We start from the raw sequence: 20,174 nt of genomic DNA, 5'->3' as shown, positions 1-20,174 counted from the left end.
GAGACGGTTTACGGCCGTTTCTAAACCATCTTTAAACCAAGGAATTTTAGAGATGGTTGTGGACCGTCTCAAAATCCGTCCTTTTTTTTTTTTTTTTTTTTTTTCCATTTTTCACGTAGTGATTGAACATGCTCTCATGTCAGCATGTATGGATACAACTTTTTTTTTCCACAGTGATATTTTCATGATGAGGCTAATTTATTGGACGGTTTAGATGTCACACATGAAAGGTCAAAAGTAATGTACTGGGTGGGTTGCAACTAATAGTCCAGCCCCATTGGACCTAAGATCCCCTTCCTTTCTATATCTGCCTTTATCCCCAACAAATGAGAGAGAGAGAGAGAGAGAGAGAGAGAGAGAGAGAGAGAGAGAGAGCATGAGAAGAGAAGGGCATGGACCTCTCTTTGAAACTAAGGAAGCAAAGGGTAGGATTGCATATAAGATTTATGCAATTTTGGTATTTGTGGGCATTTGTATGATTTGGGTGTATAGAGCAATTCATGTTCCAAAAGAGGGAGTGAGTTGGGCATGGTTTGGCATGTTTGGAGCTGAGATTTGGTTTGGTTTCTATTGGATTCTCACTCAATAGGTGCGTTGGAGGCCTGTCTAGCGTTCTACTTTTAAAGAAAGGCTCTCCCACAGGTATGCACCATTTTACCCGTTCTCCACAGTAGTGCAACTTGGGTCAGTCTCAAACAAAACCCTATTGGAACTTGAAATTTAGGTCGGTTCAAAGGGAAGCAGATTAGCTGGTGTACCACACACACAGGGATATAGCTGCTATATGTGTATTGAAGTTAGCAAGTTCTCTGGGTCCCATCACGAGGTATGAGTTATATCCAAACTATCTATCCATTTGGCGAGATCACATTAAGGTTTGGTAGGAAAAATAAGACAGATCTAAATATCAATTAGACCACGTTGCAAAAAGCAGTGGAGGATTGAATGTCTACCATTGAAACCCTTTGGGGGGTCACAGAAGTTTTGGATCAATATTATATTTATTTTTCCTCTTCATCCAGGTATTTGTGGCCTTATGAACATATTTGATGGAAAATAAACGTTATGGTGGGCCCTATGAATGTTTTAACGGTGAAAATCATTATCCACGCTGCTATTTATGTTGTGGTCCAGTTGACCTTTGGATATAATTCAATTTTTGTACCATGCAATAAAATGATCTCTAAAACTGGATGAACGCTGTGGATATAATAAGCACATTTTGGGCCATATTACTAATCTGTGCCCCACCATGTCATGTGTGCTCCACCATATTGCATATGTTGTATCCACATCGTCCATTCATTTGGTGATATCATTTTAGGTCATGAGCCGAAGAATTAGTCAGATCCAAATCTCGAGTGCACCCCACCGCAGGGAAACAGTGGAGATTGAACGCTTACCATTAAAAACTTCTAGGGGCCATAGAAGTTTTCGATCAACCTGATATTTGTGTTTTCACTTTTTTCGTGTCTGTTATAAATTATGAACAGGTCCGATCTCAAATAAATATCATGGTGGACCTTTGAAAGGTTTCAACGGTGGCTGTCACTCTCCCCACCCATTTTATGTGGCGAGGTCCACTCAAGGTTTGTATCTTACTCATTCTTTGGTGCATGCCCTAAAATGATCTATCTAAGTGGATGGACGGTATGAATACTGTTGTCAGATGTCTTAAATCTGAAAATTACGGTGCATGACCGGTCGTGAGACTGCTACGACCGGTCGTGGGAGTTACATGACCAGTCGTAGCCTGCTCAACTTAAAGTCCAGCGACTTGGGTCTCTTGATGTCCGGGATGCTCGACCGGTCGTAGGGGTCCTACGACCAGTTGTAATCTTGGCTCGACTAGTCGTATTTACGCAGATTCGTTTCCCAATCTGATGTGGACTGCGAAAATTTAAGTCAGTCTTTCGCAAGGTGTGAAAGGAAGTTGCCTAAACTATAAATAGGAGTCCATAGGGCTTTTCTAAAAAAAGGAGGAGAAATAATTCTAAAGCTTTTTAAAGGGGTTCTAAGGAATTCAAAGGGTGTAGCAAGGGTGAGATTCGAGGTTGTTCGAATCAGGTAAGTCCTCTCTCTTGTAAGTTTTTTTTCATAGTAGATTTTTGTCGCTTTGTGCCGTGGTTTTTTCCCACAAGGGTTTTTCACGTTAAAACTATGTTCTTCTGTGATTGCTTGTTACTATTGAATTGTTATCCTAGATATAAATTTGTGTGATTTTGCAGCACAAATCCCCAACAAGTGGTATTAGAGCAATCGTTGGGGCACAGATCTGAATCTGCAAGATTAATAATAATGGGAAACGACAAATTTGATATTGAGAAGTACTTAGGCAAAAATAATTTTGAGTTATGGAAGGTTAAGATGATTAGCCTGTTAACCAAGCTAGGAGAGATTAAGGCTCTTGAGGAGCGAAAATCTATCATGAAAGATGATGAATGAGAAAACCTTGATAGTAATGATTTAGCCTCTATCCGTTTATGTCTCACGGATGAGGTTCTCTATAATGTTTTGAGGGAGAAAACTGTACCTGGTTTGTAGGCGAAGTTAGAGAACATATATGCAAAGAAGTCCTCTGAAAATCACCTATACTTGAAGCTACAGTGTTATTCCTTCAAGATGACAAAGGGTGGAGATCTAAAAGCCTATATCAGTAACTTTAATAAATTGATGTGAAAATTGCTGGATATGGAGGAAGTGGTCAAAGACGAGGAACATGCATGTATATTGTTAAATTCTCTTCCTGCATCATATGAGTCTTTCAGGGACACAATGTGTACTGCAAATAAAACCCTAAGTGTTGACACCGTTATCTCAGCTCTTCAAGAGAAGGCTATGAGAAAGTTAAACGGCGACATGAGGGCATCTTCCGATGCACTGATTACGAGGGGCAGAGATTCTAAGAGAGGTACAGGATCCTCAAGACCTAGATCCAAATCCAAGGGCAAAGACAAAGGAAAATTAAAGTGTTGGAATTGTGGGTTGTCTGGACACATGAAGAAGGATTGTATAAATCCTAAAACGAAGAAAGAAAATTTAGCGGCTTCTTCTGAGGAGGCCAATGTGGTCACATCTGATGAAGAATCAAGTGGTGGTGATGTTCTATCTGTTTCCGTGATTGGTCACTTACACGACAATCATAAAGATGAGTGGATACTTGACACAGGAGCATCTTATCACATGACTCCTCATCAGAGTTGGTTTGCCAATTACAAGAAATGCGATGGTGGACAGTTTTTATGGGCAATGACAATGCTTGTAATATTGTGGCTATTGGCACAGTGAGTATTAAGATGTTTGATGGGATGGAGCGTACCTTGACTGACGTCAGGCACGTTCCTGATATGAAGAAAAGTCTGATTTCTCTCGGTGCACTCGAGGCTATAGGGTGCAAGTTCACTGGTATTGATGGTGTCCGTAAATTTTCAAAAGGGGCACTTGTGGTTATGAGAGCGCAAAGGCATGGAAACCTTTATAGGTTGATTGGGAGCACTTCGGCAGGTGGAGTGGCAGCAGCTATTGCAGACTCTACGTCTTTACGTATGTGGCATGCTCGTCTGGGCCACATGAGCAAGTGGGGCATGCAGGTACTTTCTGATCGGTGTTTGATTTCAGTTTTTGAAAATTTTGATTTAGATATATACGAGCATTGTATGTATGGTAAACAATCTAGACTGTCATTTAAATCTGGAAAACATGTTTGTAAGGGAGTGCTTGATTATGTACACTCTGACGTATGGGGGCCATCGCCAGAAGTTTCCATTGAGGGGTCGTCATGGTTTGTTTCATTCATTTATGACTACTCCAGAAAAGTTTGGGTTTACTTCATGAAACGTAAATTCAAAGTTTTTACCATATTCAAGCAATGGAAGGCAATGGTAGAAAAACAGTCAGGGCGAAAAATAAAGGTTTTAAGGACTGACAATGGTAGAGAATTTACTTCCACTGAGTTTAATGATTATTGCAAGCATGAAGGGATCATCAGGCATAACACAGTGCGCCACTTGCCCTAGCAAAATGGCATGGATGAGCGAATGAATCGGACTCTCCTGGAGAGGGCCAAATGCATGTTAAGTAATGCTGCATTGGGCAAGGACCAATGGACTGAAGCCGTTAACACGGCTTGTTATTCGATGAACCGGTCTCCTTTAATGACAATTGAATGTAAAATTCCAGAGGAAGTATGGAGTGGTCAGAAAATCGACTACTCAGATCTATGCATATTTGGTTGTGAGGCTTACTCTCATGTACCGTCAATTAAGAGAGATAAGCTAGACCATAGGAACAAAAAGTATAACTTTGTTGGCTATGGCATTGGTGTGAAAGGTTACAGGTTATTCGATAAGGTCACACGCAAGGTCATCACTAGCCGTGACGTTAGATTCAATGAAAGTTCCCTATTTCGCAAGAATGATCAAAAGGAGCAAGAGGAACCGGAAAAGGTGATCGTAGATGTCCAGATTGATACAGATGATACACGGGCAGAGATAGATATGAAGACATAGGTACAGGGTCAGGTGGAGTAGCCACCTGTGAGAAAGAACCCACCGCGTAATCGCAGGTTACCAGCAAGATATAGGGACGACTTTAATATTGCATATGCCCTCATTACAGATGAGGGGGACCCGTCTACTATTTAGGAGGCTCTTGATAAGCCTGATGCAGAAAAGTGGATGGCGGCGATGGATGATGAGATGGACTCGTTGCACAAAAATCACACATGGGAGCTGGTGGAGCTTCCTGTGGACTGAAAAGCGATCGGATGCAAGTGGTTATTCAAAAGGAAACAAGATAGATACAAAGCAAGGTTGGTAGCGAAGGATTATATTCAGAGAGAAGGAATCGACTTCACAGAGATATTTACGCGGGTGGTTACGCAGGTATCTATCAGATTCGTGTTGGCGCTGGTTACCCAAAACGATCTCGAGCTAGAGCAAATGGATGTGAAGATTGCATTCCTGCATGGGGAATTGGAAGAGTAGATCTACATGAAGCAACCAGAGGGCTACGAAGTTAAAGGGGCAGAGAAAAAGGTTTGCAGGTTAATGAGGTCGTTATACGACCTGAAACAATCGCCTAGGTAGTGGTATAAAAAATTTGATTCTTTCATGGTGAGTCAGGAATTTACTTGGAGTGAATATGATCATTGTGTCTATTTCAAGACACTAAGTGATGGAAAATTCATCATCCTAGTACTGTATGTTGATGATATGTTGATCGCTTGTCATGATATGTCTGAAATCAACGTACTGAAGACTCAGTTATCAGGGACATTCGAGATGAAAAATCTGGGGGTTGCAAAGAGGGTTCTTGGCATAGATATTCATAGAGACAGGAAGAGGAGCAGGCTTTGGTTGTAACAAGGAGAATACCTTGAAAAGGTATTGATCAATTATGGGATGGATCAGGCAAAGTTGATAAGCGTTCCCCACGCGACTCACTTCAAGCTTTCCTCAGAACAATGTCCTAAATCTAATGAGGAAAAGAAAGTTATGTCTCATGTGCCCTATTCAAATGCAGTTGACAGTTTAATATATACCATGGTCTGTACGAGACCGGATATTTCATAGGTAGTCGGTGTTGTGAGCAGATACATGTCAAACCCCGGTAAACAACATTGGGAAGTAGTGAAATGGCTACTTCGATATATTCGAGGTATGAAAGACTACGTCTTAACTTTTGAGAAAACATGGACAAAGTTGGTAGGGTATGTGGATTCTGACTACGTAGGTAGTATAGATTCCAGGAAGTCTACTTCAGGATACTCGTTTGTACTATCAGGTGGAGCAATCAGTTAGATGTCGAAGCTTCAGTCCGTAGTGGCTCTTTCCACGACCGAAGCAGAATATATGACAGTGACGGAAGCGTTTAAAGAAGGTGTTTGGCTCAGAGGCATGATAAATCAGTTGGGACTTCAGTAGGACCCGTGTCGGTTAACTGTGATAGTGAGAGCGCTATCAATTTGGCTAAAAATTCTGTTTATCACTCACGTACTAAACACATTGATATTCGTCACCACTTTATCCGACAGGTGCTTGAGAAAGGAAGTGTCACACTGGAAAAGATTCATACTAGCGTGAATCCAGCAGACATGCTCACCAAGGTCGTTCCTATAGAGAAGTTCAAGTTCTATGCAACTTCTCTAGACTTGGCGATAGCATAAAAGAAGGTCAGAGTATACACGAGAAGCGTTGATTGAAGCTATGATGCGATGAAGAGATAAGAGAAAAGGTCCAGGAGTTACACGGTTGAAGATTGAAGACATAGTGGAGATTATTGTCAGATGTCTTAAATCTGAAAATTATCGTGCACGACCGGTCGTGAGACTGCTACGACCGGTCGTGGGAGTTACACAACCAGTCGTAGCCTGCTCGACTCAAAGTCCAGCGACTTGGATCTCTTGATGTCCGGGATGCTCGACCGGTCAAAGAGATGTCTCGACCGGTCATAGGGGTTCTACGACCAGTCGTAGCCTCGGCTCGACTAGTCGTAATTACGCAAATTCGTTTCCGAATCTGATACGGACTGCGAAAATTTGAGTCAGTCTTTCGTAAGGTGCGAAAGGAAGTTGTTTAAACTATAAATAGGAGTCCCTAGGGCTTTTCTAAAAAAAAGGGGGGAAATAATTCTAAAGCTTTCTAAAAGGGTTCTAAGGAATTCAAAGGGTGTAGCAAGGGTGAGATTCGAGGTTGTTCGAATTGGGTAAGTCCTCTCTCTTGTAAGTTTCTTTTCATAGTAAATTTTTGTCACTTTGTGCCGTGGTTTTTTCCCGCAAGGGTTTTCCATGTTAAAACTTTGTGTTCTTCTGTGATTGCTTATTACTGTTGAATTGCTATCCTAGATATAGATCTGTGTGATTCCGCAACACAAATCCCCAACAAATACAACATATAAATAATGGTGGGCCCACCGAATATGATAACGTCACTTGTAGCGAGTCTAGCTACCCAACCTGTCCGTAGCTAATCCCCATCCGTTGCTTTGAAGTGGGTTTGAAAATCTTCAACAATACCTTAGGTCAATTTTTTTTTTTTTTTGTTTTTTTGTTCTTTTTTTTTTTTTTTTTTGTTAGTACAAAGGCATGGCACTACACACACTCCATGTTAGCCACCCTAGGTCAAGTTTTTTTTTTTTTTGTTTTTTTGTTTTTTTTTTTTGTTTTTTTTTTTTCCGTTAGTACACAGGCATGGCAGTACAAACACTCCATGTTAGCCACCCCCGCCAGGGATCGATACCAAGACCTCAAGTGTTGAAACGAAGTATCTCCACTCAGCTGCCAGTTGCGCTATGGATCTGGGTGTTACCCTAGGTCAGGTTGGGATTTCGTTGAGGGCTCTGACAACCCTGGGTACAATATCCTACGTGTATAACTAACTATGTAGAAAATTGTATTTTCCTGTTGCGTTGAACGTACATGGAGGTCTCATGTATCATTCCCAAAAGGTGCAGTGATCCAGACCGTTGATCCTATGGTAAATACTCTCTGCAAATTGGGGATGACCTAAATCTCCCAGATTGGAAGATCCTAGACATGGTATCTTGGTTCTTTTTAATCCTAACGGTCTGTCTCTCTGCCTTTAAGAACAACGGGAATCCGCCGTGGGACACTACAACGTCTGGACTACAAAATGGTGGGTCTAGTTTCTTACCAAAAGGTTTTTAAAGCCCACATGCGTGACGCAAGCACACGGGTGAGTACTTTTCATTTGATGGGTCACGCTTTACAAATCTTCTTGCCCGAATATCAGGCCCGTCGATTCCTCGGGTGCGTGAAAGCATGGAAAATGGGATGGTAAAAGACTCTTTATTTTTTTTGGGACCATGTACCGTCTGGATTATGTGAGGACTGGAGCATTCAAAATTTCGCCAGAAGATCTAACCAACGAATGGTGAAAAGCTTAGATCTTGCACATAAAGCCTATATTTGCACATGTGCTTAGGGCTTGAAGTCGGTTGGGTTGGTGCTTAACTCAACCTAACCTTAGGTTGGGAATTCTCAACCGAAGTCTACTCCAAAGGGGCTTAGTCAATTTTTATTTTTATTTTTACACGTGCCCGCGCACTCGCACCACAATGGGTGCTTGAACCCGTGACCTCATGTCAAAACTCACGTGGGCATACCACAGAGCCATAGGATCGCACGTAAAGAGGAGGGGTGTAACACGAAGACTTCCCAATATGTCACCCATCCTAGTACTACTCTCACCCAAGCACACTTAACTATGGGGTTCTGATGGAATCCGTTGCATTAGTGTTGGTATGATCGTAGATTGATCAGGTGGATATATACTAATATTTTTGTTATTACATTAGTATATTATACTTTCAATACTACACACACACACACACGGAAACGCTCACCTGCGAACCAGTTCGTATGCGCTACATACGAACTTTTTTCAAATCTCATCATATCAGATAATTTTCGCAAATCTGAACGGTCCACATGAAGTAGAACCTCATGAAATCTCCTAGTTCGAATTTTTACTTTGATCCAAAACTTCAGTGGGCCATGAAAAATGCAAACAGTTTCATCCCTTGATTTGAATTTCTCTTTGCTATGGCCCACTAGAATCTTAGATCAGAATGAAAATTCACTTCCTAAGGTTTCATGGGATTCCGCATCTTATGGACCGTTCGGATTCAACACCCATGACACGTGTGCAAAGGTGCGCACGTGCGTAGGTGCTTAGGTGAGCATGCCTCTACACACACACATATAGTTATTAATAGTAAGTAAGTTCATTTTTTTTTTCTAAAAAAACAAGTTAAAATATAGGACAACTACTTTAAAAGTAGTATCGTGTAGCACGAAATTTATTCGGGAGAGAAATCAGACTTATCTTGTTAGCTTCAGTCATCAGAAATTACATGGACCAATAAAACCCAACAGCATTGGAATTTTTTGTGCCTTTGACAAAGATGATAAGCACCCAATTAATGTTTATAAGGAACTTATATATTGATCGGATTCTGATTGGGTCGGGCAACCAAAGACCTTTGTTTTTTAAAAAAAAAAAAACACACGCACACACACACCCCCACACACTCATGCCGTAGTGGGATTTCTCAAAGTCTACCACCGAAGCAAGAGTAAGGATTCGGCAACCGGAGACCTTAACCCAAATCCGACCCAAGTTTTATCAGGTTAGTATTTGTATAGTCCAAGCCTGAGACCCAACCCCGATACATCCTACCCCCGCCCCCAGCCCTCAAGAGTAAGGATTCGGCAACCAGAGACCTTAACCCAAATCCGACCCAAGTTTTATCAGGTTAGTATTCGTCGTATAGTCCAAGCCCGAGACCCAACCCCGATACATCCTACCCCCTCCCCCCGACTTTCAGCCCTACATGTGTTGGTGTAATGATCCGTATTGTTCCACACGCACGTGGCATAAACTATGGTTTTGCGAGGGTAAATTTGGAAACCAAAATTCTTAAGATCATTATTCTTGACATTTTTTTTCCTGAGTGGCCGCCCTAAGTGTTTTGGATCAAGGACGAACTATGGGCGGTGTACCTAATAGATGGAATGGATTTCATGTAAGTCAGTCTTTTTACCCACATCAGATAACCCGAGTAAGTACCCAGCACCAAGTGTTATCCCAACGATGGGAAGCAAACTGGCTGGTGTAGCACACACCACGGACCTAGTGGTCTGTTGACGTCACCAAGTTCTGTGGGTCCGATAATGAGGTATATGTTTACCATCTGTCCATTTAGTTAGATTGCCGTAAAGCTTGAACCGAAAATAATAATAATAATAATAATAATAATAATAATAATAATAATAATAATAATAATAAATAAAAGATAGATCCAAAGATTGAGGATTTAACATCTATCATTGAAACCCTTTCGAGGGTCACGGAAGTTTTGGATCAATATAATATTTGTTTTTTATCCTCATCTAGGTCTTGATTTAAAGAAGAGATTTGATGGAAAATCAACATTGTGGGTGTTTTAATGGTGGGAATCATTATTCCATTGATATTTATGGTGTGGTCCACTTAAGCTTTGGATATGACTCATTTTTAGGCTAATTCTCTAAAATAATCCTATAAATGTTATAATGGTGTGGATACAATAAATACAGCATTGTGGGGCACGTAACTTTCAACTACTTTGAACAGTCAGTACAAATGGGAGCTCGAGGAGTGTCCGGCGCTCCTCTTGGCATGGGAAGCAGATTGGCTAGTGTACCATACAGCACCGACTTCAGCGGTGTGATGTCACCAAGTTATGTGGGCCCATCATGAGGTATGAGTTATATCCAAATTGTCAATCCACTTGGCAAGCTCATCCTAAGGCTTGGACAAAATTAAAGACCGATCCAAAGATCAAGTGGACCACACTCCAGAAGGTATTGGATGATTGAACATCTACCATTGAAATCATCTCGGGTGTTACACACATTTTGGATCAATATAATATTTATTTTTCCTCTCTCTATATGGCCTTATGAATAGCCTGGATGGAAAATAAATGTTATGGTGAGCCCTCCTAATATTTTAAAGGTGAGAAACATGGTCCCACTGCTATTTGTTTTGTGGTCAACTTGAGCTTTGGATACCACTTAGTTTTGTGATAGATCTAAAATGATCTTGCCAAATGGACGCACGGTGTGGATATATATAATAAATACATCATTGTAGATCCCATATAACTGTGATATCATTTGAACGGTGTCCAGACGTGGAGCTGGCACCACAGGTATCTACACTGGCAAGGTTGGTGGTGTGTGGTACATCAGCCAATTTGCTTCCCTTCACACCACACAGTGGGGAAGTGAATGGGCTGGTTTACTGCATGCCACCGACCTTTGGTGTGTTGATGTCACCAAGTTTTGTGGGTCCATCACGAAGTATGTGTTATATTTAAACCATTCTTCCATTTGGTGAGATGGTTGTGAGTGTTGTTCTGAAAAAAAAAAAAAAAAAAAACCGTGGAAGATTGAACATCTACCATTGAAACCCTTTCGGGGTCACAAAAATTTTGGATCAATGTGATATTAATTTTTCCTCTTCATTATTATTATTATTATTTTAGTTAGCTTGTTAGTACATCCGCTGTCAGATCACACTTCACTGTTAGCCACCCCGGCTAGGGAATCCATGCCAAGACCTTAGTGTTGGAACTAGGTATTTTTTCTCTTCTTTTGTCTATGTAACTTTATAAACAAATTGGATGGAAAATAAACATTATTGTAGGCCTTATGAATATTTTAAGGTGAGAATCATTGTGGTACACTTGAGTTTTAGATCCAACTCATTTTTAGGCTCATACTCTAAAATGATCTCACCAAATGGATAAACAATGTGGATATAATAATTGATCTGGTTTGAACCGTTTGTACAAAATAGAGCTCAAGAAGCGTCACGTTGGCGGTGTGTGGTACACCAGCCAATCCGCTTCCAGTCGATGGTGTCTGGAAAACCAACTAATCTTCTCCCCATCGATGAGGCTGCCAATGGATAGAATTTACAATGCTAGAGCAAAATGTGGATGGTCTGGATTATGCACGTGTATCAACAGTTTAACATGCATAGGCATTATTACAAAAGAAAACAACTTTTCGAAAGGATGTGAGACGGATGATACCGTATTGAAACTCTTGTGAGTCTACTACCTATGTAAAATGCTTAATTTTGAAAGGAGTTCATGAATTATAAGATACATAAATAACTTCTGCAACATTACTTTCTATGCAGATAGTACAGACACACCTTTAATGCGGGGCCATTTGTTAGAAAAATTCAATACACAACGGAGGATGAGGATAGGAAAAAACGATCAGATCTACCGGGTTCAAGGCTCGACTTGAATAGTCGATTTCTCAAGACAGATTTGCTGCTCTTTTTCTGGAAATTTCGGCAAGTGCAAACAAGGAAATCCGCAAATTGTCTTCAGGATATAATGAACTCTCAATCCGTTTTTCAATACGAAAATTTGCACATTTAAGTGTTGAACAGATCTCTAGTTTTAACACTGATATGCCTTAAGACGTTCAAAAAATATTCAGCAAGAGATTAGATCGAGAGTAATTGCACAGAAGATGATATAATATCAAGGATTAAGAGTGTCGATTCTTCTGGATTATAGTATCCAGGATTTATATCAACTGAAGGGTCATGGATTTCTTCCTGAAGAGGTGTTCAAGAAATCCATACCCATTCACAGCAAATTATTGCCTTTCCATGAAAGGATATAACTCTTTGTCATGTGGCAGTTATTTCTGTACCCATTCAGACAGGAGCAGTTATTCCAATAGGAAAAACTGTATCCACCTAAGCGACACATGGCATAGGTGCCACATGTACAATCATGTCACAATTACTCTCACTTAGCAAAAAAGGTAATAAAACATCAGAGTACCATGGCCCAAAAAATTGAACTGTGTGCCAAAAAGACTAAGGCTCTTATAGCTTCTTACGACGATGCGAACGTGCGAAGTGCTAAGTGCGCCTAATAAAGCGCTAAAAAGCGCCCAAGCAGCCCTACAGCCCACGCCATGTGCGCGCGTGCGCGGAGATTTGAACCCTGGTTGCATAAGCAAAAACCCCTTCTCTTACCGACTGGCTATACACACTATTTATGGAAAGTTTAAATAATTAATATATTTATTTACTTTCTAAAAATAACTTTTATTTTGAAATTTATTTTTTTAGTCAAAAATAAAAATCACAACAATCCCCCACAATTTCAAAAATAAAATCAGATTCTAGAACGAATGACATATTAGTATAAATAGGTGCATAAGTAAATGTATCTTTTGGATTTGAACCTTTACTTTACTGTATATGTATCAAAGTTATGCCAGGTACTTAGTGACCCATTAGTCTTGAACTAAGGACCTTATATGACTCACCGGACACATAACACACATCTATTCATATATAACTGGAGATCTAAAAGTTCGCACATTTCTAGCCTTTTGCGTATCCTTATTTCATGAGTATTCTAGAGAGGATCCCAATCTCTTCAAAAGCGACCTCACTTCTCTACTCATATAGGTAGATCTATCAAAGATGATTCTGCTTCATCTCAGCAAAGTCTGCTTATAGATCTATTTACAGTTAATATTCAGCCTCTAATGAAATGCAGAAACCAAACACTAGACTTTTAGGAATGAGGCTCAAATTTTCTTTTTCTAGTGTATATTTCCGTCACATACTTGACTTGTTTATCCCTTTGAACCTAGCCTATATTTCAAAACATAGGTAGGGTTGCCATCAAGAGTGAAAGTTACATTTTTATGAATCTTAGTCCCATTCCTTTAGTGGTTTTTCTTATTTGATCTCTTGATAAACCTTTTGTTAAGGGATCTGCTAAGTTCAGGATGGATTTAACATATTCCATTGTGATTACTCCATCTCTAAACAATCCTTTAACAAAGTTATGCCTTAGACCTACATTTCTAGACTTACCATTATACGTCTTACTCATTGCACGACAAAGAGTAGCCTGACTATCACAAAAGATAGAAATGGCAAGAGTAGGTTTTGGCCAATACGGGATTTCTAACAGTAGGTATCTTAGCCATTCACCTTCTTTACAAGCAACACTAAGTGCAATAAACTCACTTTCCATTGTAGAGTGAGATATGCACGTTTGTTTCTTAGATGCCCATAATATTGCTCCTCCTCCAAGAGTGAATATCCAGCCACTTGTAGATTTTGATTCTATATTATCTGCATTCTAGCTTGCATCGCTGTAGCCTTTAAGTACAGCGGGATATGATTTATAATGCAGTCCATAGTCTATGGTTCCTCTTAGATACTTTAAAACTCTCGAAATCGCATTCCAGTGTACTTGTCCTAGATTACTGGTATACCTGCTTAGCATTCCTACTGTGAATGTTATATCGGGTCTAGTATAATTCATTGTATACATTAAACTCCCAATAGCACTCGCATATTCTTGTTGTGCTTTACATCTACCAGTATTTTTAACCAATTTAATACTTGGATCAAATGGGGTTGAAACCGGTTTACTATCATAATGATTAAACTTCTTTAACACTTTCTCTAGGTAATGTGTTAAGGCTATTCCATCATTAAGATTATAAATCTTAATACCTAATATTACATCGGCTTTGCCCATATCTTTCATGTCGAAGTTGGTACTTAGAAACTTTTTAGTTTCTTTCACACTGTCCTCATTTTGTCCAAATATTAGCATATCATTTACGTATAGGCAGATAATGATGTGACCTTTAATATATATGCACTTATCTGATTGGTTTACTCTAAAACCATTAGATTGTACTACTTGATCAAACTTCTCATGCCATTGTTTAGGAGCTTGCTTGAGCCCATAGAGAGATTTGACCAGTTTACACACTTTCTTCTCTTGCCCAGGTTGAACAAACCCTTCAGGTAGTTCCATATAGACTTCCTCATCTAGATCACCATTTAAGAATGCCGTTTTGACATCCATTTGATGGATTACTAGGTGGTGAATTGCTGTAAGAGCAATTAAAGTCCTAATGATAGATATTCGAGCAACAGGAGCATATGTATCGAAAAAATCGATACTTTCCTTTTGTCTAAATCATTTGGCTACTAATCGAGCTTTAAACTTATTTATGGTTCCATCAGGATTGAACTTTCTTTTAAAAATCCACTTACATCCTATAGGCTTTAAACCTGGTGGAAGATCGGCCAAACACCAAGTGTTATTTGAGACTATGGAATCTATTTCATCGTCTATGGCTTCCCTCCAAAACTGTGCATCAAGAGATGAGAGAGCTTCACTAAGCATTGATGGATCACTTTCAATACTTAGTGGTAGAGTAATCTCCTTGCGTATTTCATTTCTATCGCCTTCTATAAAGAACATATAGAAATCTGGGCCAAAAGATGTTTCTTTTCTTACCCTTTTCGATCTCCTTGGTTCATTTCCTTCTGAATGAGCATTAGATTGATCATGAAAGTTGTTAGGCTCTTCGTTCATTGGTTCTATTATATTTTCATCAACATGCCTTTTTGTATGATTATTTATATAGTCTTTGTATACTGTATTTTCAAAAAATATAGCAACCTTAGACTCTATAATCATGTTTTTATCAGCAAAAGAAGTTTGTTCTAGAACCAGGAATCTATATACGGGACTATGAATCCCATAACCCACAAAAGCACACCTGATTCCTTTAGGACCTAACTTTACTCTCTTAGAATCAATAATCCTAACTTCTGCTATACTTCCCCACACTCTGAAGTAATGAAGATATGGTTTCTTCTTTTTCCACAATTCATATGGGGAGATATCTAATTTCTTGTGTGGGATAACATTTGGAATACGATTTGCTGTTAACAATGCTTCCCCCCACAAATTCAGTGGTAATCTAGAATTTAATATCATACAGTTGATCATCTCAACTAATGTCCTATTTTTGCGTTCCGCTAGCCATTTTGCTGAGGTGTGTAAGGTGCCGTAAATTCATGGATTATACCATTTGATTCATAGAATTCGTTGAATTTATTAGAAGAGTATTCACCCCCTCTATCACTTCTGAGGGCTTTAATCTTTGTATTCAACTGATTTTCCACTTCGGCCTTATAAAGCTTAAACTTTTCAAAGGCTTCATCTTTAGATTTTATCAAGTATACATAGGAAAATCTAGTGAAGTCATCGATAAATGTGATAAAATACCTTTTTCCTCTACGAGTTAAGGTATTATTTAAATTACAGATATCGGAATGAATTAACTCCAAGGGTTGTGATTTTCTCATGCCAATTCCAAATGGTTTTCTGGTTATTTTAGAATGGGCACATACATCACATTTCCATTCTTATTGTATTTCATATTTTGGTATAAGTCCCAGGATCATCATTCTTTTCATTGAATGATAATTAACATAACCTACTCTAGCATGCCATAAAGATACTCAATCCACTATATAAACGGAAACATCATCATTATTATTAATATTTAGTTTAATATCATACCATTACATGGATATCCTTTGCCAACAAACATACCATTCTTGGTGATAACCAACTTATCAGACTCAATCACTATTTTTAATCCTCTCTTATTGAAAAGATCGCCTGACACTAGATTTTTAGACATGTCAGGTATATGCAATACATTTGTTAGTGTCAGTCTTTTGCCTGATGTAAACTGAAGCTCTACTGTTCCTTTTCCAACAACGTTCACACGAACGTTATTACCCATCTTCACTTCTTGTCCAATTGTTATACCTTCATAAGTCTTGAAAATGTTTCGGTCCTTCGATATATGAATGGTTGCACCAGTATCTAGCCACCATCCACCATCGGATATTACTGTGTTAGATTCAGTGACCATTGCTACAAGTTGGTCTCCTGCCATGTTAGCCTGAGCTTTCAGTTGTTTCTTCTTATGTCGACATTCCTTTATATAGTGTCCAGGCTTATTGTAGAAGTGACACTTGCCCTTTTTCTTTCCCTTTTTCTTAAACTCTGTATCTTTCTTTGGGGGAATAGATTTGGAGTTTTGAGATTTTGGCTTGTCATCTTCTACTATATTTGCTTTGGAATGATTTTTCGAAGTACTTTCATTCTTATCTCGGTTTCTGGACTCTTCTTCTATACGAAGATGTCGTTGAAGCCCTTCAAGATTGTACTTCCTCTCATCATGTTTCAGTTTCTTTTTATAATCAAACCATGATAAGGGTAATTTTGCAATTACTACACCGACTAGGAATTCTTCAGGAAGATCTATACCACCAATCTTCAATTCATCAACTAAGTTCTGTAGTTCGGTTACTTGGGAGAGAATTGGATGATCATTTTTAAACTTGAAGTAGACATAATTGTCGATCAAAATTTTCTGAGTACTGATCTCTTCAGTTTTATATTTTTCATCTAATTTTGTCCATAGATCTTTAGCAGATGATATTTTACGGTATGAGTTATAGATAGAATTAGAGAGGGCGTTTAAGATATGACCTTTGCATAGAAAATCGTCTTCCTTTTTTTTCTTCCGTTCTGCCTTCACTTGTTCTAAGTCATCGCCTTTTGGCTCGGTCAGAGAAGGCAGATCATCATCTAGGATGTAAGATAACTTCAGAGTCGTCAGAAAGAAAAGCATCTTCTGCTGTTATCTTGAGAAGAATTGACCGTCGAAACGATCCAATCGTACAAAGTCTTGGTTCATAACTTGAATGGAATGAATTGCCTCCATTGTGACTAGAGTTAAATCTGTCTTGAATGTTAGAAAAATTCAATACACAACAGAGGATGAGGATAGAAGAAAATGATCAGATCTATCGGGTTCAAGGCTCGACTTAAATAGTCAATTTCTCAAGACAGATTTGCTGCCCTTTTTCTGGAAATTCCAGCAAGTGCAAACGAAGGAAATCCGCAAATTGTCTTCAGGATACAATGAACTCTCAATCCGTTTTTCAACACGAAAAGTTGCATATTTAAGTGTTGAACAGATCTCTAGTTTTGACACTGATATGCCTTAAGACGTTCAGAAAATATTCAGCAAGAGATTAGATCGAGAGTAATTGCACAGAAGATGATATAGTATCAAGGATTAAGAGTGTCGATTCTTCTGGATTATAGTATCCAGGATTTATATCAACTGAAGGGTCATGGATTTCTTCCTGAAGAGGTGTTCAAGAAATCCATACCCATTCACAGCAAATTATTGCCTTTCCATGAAAGGATATGACTCTATGTCATGTGGCAGTTATTTCTGTAGCCATTCAGACAGGAGCAGTTATTCCAACAGGAAAAACTGTATCCACCTAAGCGACACATGGCATAGGTGCCACATGTACAATCATGTCACAATTACTCTCACTTAGCAAAAAAGGTAATAAAACATCAGGGTACCATGGCCCAAAAAATTGAACCGTGTGCCAAAAAGACTAAGGCTCTTATTGCTCCTTGCGAGGATGCGAATGTGCGAAGTGCTAAGTGCGCCTAATAAAGCGCCAAAAGGCGCCCAAGCAGCCCTACAGCCCACGCCATGTGCGCGCGTACGCGGAGATTTGAACCCTGGTTGCATAAGCAAAAACCCCTTCTCTTACCGACTGGTTATACACACTATTTATGGAAAGTTTAAATAATTAATATATTTATTTACTTTCTAAAAATAACTTTTATTTTGAAATTTATTTTTTTATTCAAAAATAAAAATCACAACACCATTCACGTGGTCTGTCTTTAATATCCATTGTCTTGTCTTCATGTGTGGCCAACCTTTGATGTGAAAGGTTTATTGTGTTGGGCCCCCCTTAGCCCTATCTTCAAAGCGAACCATCCATCGTGTGTAGCTTACTTTCAATGTGGACCATTCACCTTGCCAAGGCCACCATCGATTTGGACTATCCATCAAATAGGGACCGTCTTAGATGTAGACCATTGTTCATTTCAAACATTGGATGTGGATCGTCCATCATAGGATGCCTGCCTTCAATGTAAAGCGTACATCATGCAAGGCTGTACTTTGAAGCGAGCTATCCGTTTACTGGCCTGCCTTTGATGGGTCATTCATCATTAAGGAGCCAACCATTGATGTCGACTGTCCATTATGTGAGGCCCATCTTAATGTAGGTCATTCATCACGTGGTGCTTAATATTGATGTGACTTGTCCATCATGTGGGGCCCACCTTTAATGTCGACTGGGCCCCACGTTCAATGTGAATCGTCCATCATATGAGGCCACCTTTGTTATGGACTGCCCAAGCCCATCCCACTAGAGAAACAGGCTGGAGTTTTGAGCCCACCTGCGGGTCTACTACTCTAGTCCAAGCCCGGCCCAAGGCAGGCTAGGCCCAGAAGCCTGTCAGGCCACCTATAAATTTATGCCATGTACATGGATCACGAGTCACATCCAAGGAACCTAATACTCTACATTTCACCTGAATCTCTAATTGCTCATGTTTTGAATAACTTTATCTAAGGAGAATGAGGCCATATAAGGCTACTACTTACAGCCGTCCGATTACTACCGTGAGAATTTGATCCCCTCTCTCTCCATTTTTTTTTAATTTTGGACGGTGCAGATATGAAGATGAATTGCCGGGGGTGGACATTTTTGTGTGCACTGCAGACCCCACAATAGAACCACCCACCCTAGTGATCAACGCCGTTCTTTCAGTCATGGTCTACGATTACCCACCGGATAAGCTGAGCATCTGCCTCTCCGATGATGGTGGGTCAGATCTGACATTCTACGCTCTACTAGAGGCGTCCCACTTCGCAAAGCATTGGATCCCATTTTGCAGGAAATTCAAAGTGGACCCAATATCACCGGCAGTCTATTTTGGCACAACATCTGAGCCACATGATACTGACCACGCCAATGAATGGCTATCCATTAAGGTAAAATATCTTATGCATTGTTTATTAACCGCAAAAGTGGTTCAATTGAGACCGTCCAAATTCTACGTACCACTGTTAGCATTCCATTGGCACCCTTCAAATGGATGGTTCAAATGAAAAATGTAGCCATTAATCACACCATCCATGTGGCTTTGTACGGAGAAATGATCACACATATAGTTGCTCAGTGGATGTGTGATGGACCATATGGACGGTCTTGATGAGTTAATTGAATTATGTAGCACCCGGTGTTTTGATTCTAGCAAAGTTGTATCAAGGCAAGTTATCTCATCAGGTCTTGGTATCGGTCCCTAGTGGGGGTGGCTAACAGGGAAGTGTGAACTGACAGTGGGGGTGTACTAACAAGCTAATAATAAAAAAAAACCAAGATATGTTGGCATAAGCTGTCTAAGTGATATATCAAGAGTAAGGCCCCGTTTGTTAAATGTGAAATCTGAGACTCTGAAACCTGAAGCCTGGATCTGAAATATGAAGTCAAAAAACTTGTATGGTAACTATGGCTAAAGTTTGAAAATTAAGTACTGAATTTGAAACAATCTGTTTGTTAACAAACATTTGAAATGTTTGAAATGTGTTAATTTGACACATTTGCCCCTATCTATCTCCTGTTTGGAAATACTTTCCATTATAAAGAATTATTTTTTATTAAATGAAAATAAAATTATTTTATTTAATTCAAATAAACTATAAAGTACTTAATAGAAAATTAAAATATCATTATTCATAAAAACATATAAAAATTTAATGATTTGCATGTATAAGTGTGGCGGCAATTTCTTCTCGCATATTGGACATAATAGTTTGTTCAAAGTTTCCAAATACTCCT

General features: G+C 39.3%; 1 pseudogene; it reads left to right on the top strand.

Annotated features, from left to right (window-relative positions):
- Positions 1–302: 302 nt before the first annotated feature.
- The window catches only part of LOC131255830 (cellulose synthase-like protein E6), a 57,151-nt pseudogene continuing 37,279 nt past the window's right edge, over positions 303–20,174 (top strand).

This window comes from Magnolia sinica, chromosome 9 (genome assembly GCF_029962835.1).
Source record: "Magnolia sinica isolate HGM2019 chromosome 9, MsV1, whole genome shotgun sequence".
In the NCBI taxonomy this organism is placed as follows: domain Eukaryota; kingdom Viridiplantae; phylum Streptophyta; class Magnoliopsida; order Magnoliales; family Magnoliaceae; genus Magnolia; species Magnolia sinica.
The sequence above is the reverse complement of the archived record's forward strand: the minus strand, read 5'-3'. Positions and strand labels throughout refer to the sequence as shown.